The sequence below is a fragment of the Triticum dicoccoides genome, unplaced genomic scaffold (genome assembly GCF_002162155.2).
Source record: "Triticum dicoccoides isolate Atlit2015 ecotype Zavitan unplaced genomic scaffold, WEW_v2.0 scaffold168494, whole genome shotgun sequence".
NCBI lineage: Eukaryota > Viridiplantae > Streptophyta > Magnoliopsida > Poales > Poaceae > Triticum > Triticum dicoccoides.
This window is the reverse complement of record NW_021220186.1, coordinates 1-1473: the sequence shown is the minus strand read 5'-3', so window position 1 is coordinate 1473 and position 1473 is coordinate 1. Positions and strand designations below refer to the sequence as shown.

Below are 1473 nucleotides of genomic sequence, written 5' to 3'. Positions count from 1 at the left end.
AATGATCATCTTTGCATCAACCCAAAAGATATTCGCTATTTGTTCATCGCAATCTAGTTGCATATCATATTCAAATGCAGGATTCTCATTCTTTTTATCTCTAAAGTACTTAAGCATACTTCCAGCTTCACCATACATCAAGTCCCTTTGACGCCTGGTTCGCAAGTGGTTCTTGCGATCACGACATGTGTAGCCAAGGTTCAGTGGACCACCAACTTGTCGACTTGCTAACTCATGGGCTCTTTTAGGTACAATTCCTGAATCATCTGCTGTTTCAATTTCAAATGCTTGCAAGGCCGAAATCTTCCGTTGTGACGGCATCAAGTGGCTTGTCCCAGGTAATTGCAAGACATGGTTGTGTTCAACAACTAACTCATGCACCTCATAATCTTCTGCTTCTCAGTCTATAGTGATTCCCATTCGAACATTGCAGCCGGTCCTTGTTTCTGCACGAGGACGCTTTGTATTATTATCCCTTTTGTCTTTTCTTCTGTAGCCTTCATTAGAACAAACATATCTTGCAGAAGTGATTACTCCATCAAGTTTGCTCTTGTTTTCATAATTTACCCTTACATCAAAACCAGTATGACCTCCATAACATGTCCAAAAGTTCCAAGCCTCTTTTGTGGAATTAAACTTCATACCAATCTGAGGCATCCAACTAGGAACCACATTTGTCCTGCACAAATTAAGCATAACTTATTTGTTTCTCTGCTTACACTACAATCATAAGATGACATGGCCTAATAAGAATTGAACAAAATTATTGGTACCTGTTAGAACCTTCATTGGTGGAGTTAATCATATTCTCCATTACAATTTGTGTTTTTTTCTTTTATAATCTATGATAGCAAACTCATTCCATGAGATCTTTGTTGCTGCCAACATGAATACAATTGAAACATATGTCATATACTTTCAGATTGACGTCTTTATTTTTGTTGCTACCATGTACATCACAGGCACCCGTATATCATCTACAACTCAATATATCTTGTTCTTGTCCTAGCTACAAGGAGGACGATCAGGACAAAAGTAAGATAGAAGGGAAATCATCTACAACAGGCACACACAAACGTACCTTGGTCTTGTTCTCGCTAGGGAGGATGAGTGGGAGGAACAAGGGAGACGAGCAGGAGGAGGCGCCGACGAAATTGTCAACACGTTCTGATTGGCCACAACGTTAGTTCAGCAGAAGCGAGATCTCTACAACACGTTCAGATCAGCATACCTTGGTCTCATTTTTTCTCCGAGGAGGACCAGGAGGAAGAGGACGAGTCAGAGGATTTTGGCGCCAAGAAACTATCAGCTCGTTCTGTTTGGCGCCAGCGTTTATCTGTTTGGCTGCAATTGTACAACCGTGGGAGATTTTCCTCCGGACTAATAGGGATTTTTGTTCTAATTATTCATAGAATTAAGGGGGGAGAAAGGAGAGCCATCTGATTAAAATAGACGGCAGATGCTAGACAGCAC

The 1473-nt window shown here is 40.9% G+C and overlaps 1 long non-coding RNA gene across 1 annotated transcript; it reads left to right on the top strand.

Moving 5' to 3' along the window:
- The first annotated feature begins 6 nt into the window (after positions 1 to 6).
- On the top strand, positions 7 to 1467 carry LOC119344419. Its single transcript, XR_005166660.1, has 2 exons — positions 7 to 338; positions 963 to 1467. It is a non-coding gene; the product is annotated as an uncharacterized LOC119344419 (long non-coding RNA).
- Positions 1468 to 1473: the final 6 nt, after the last annotated feature.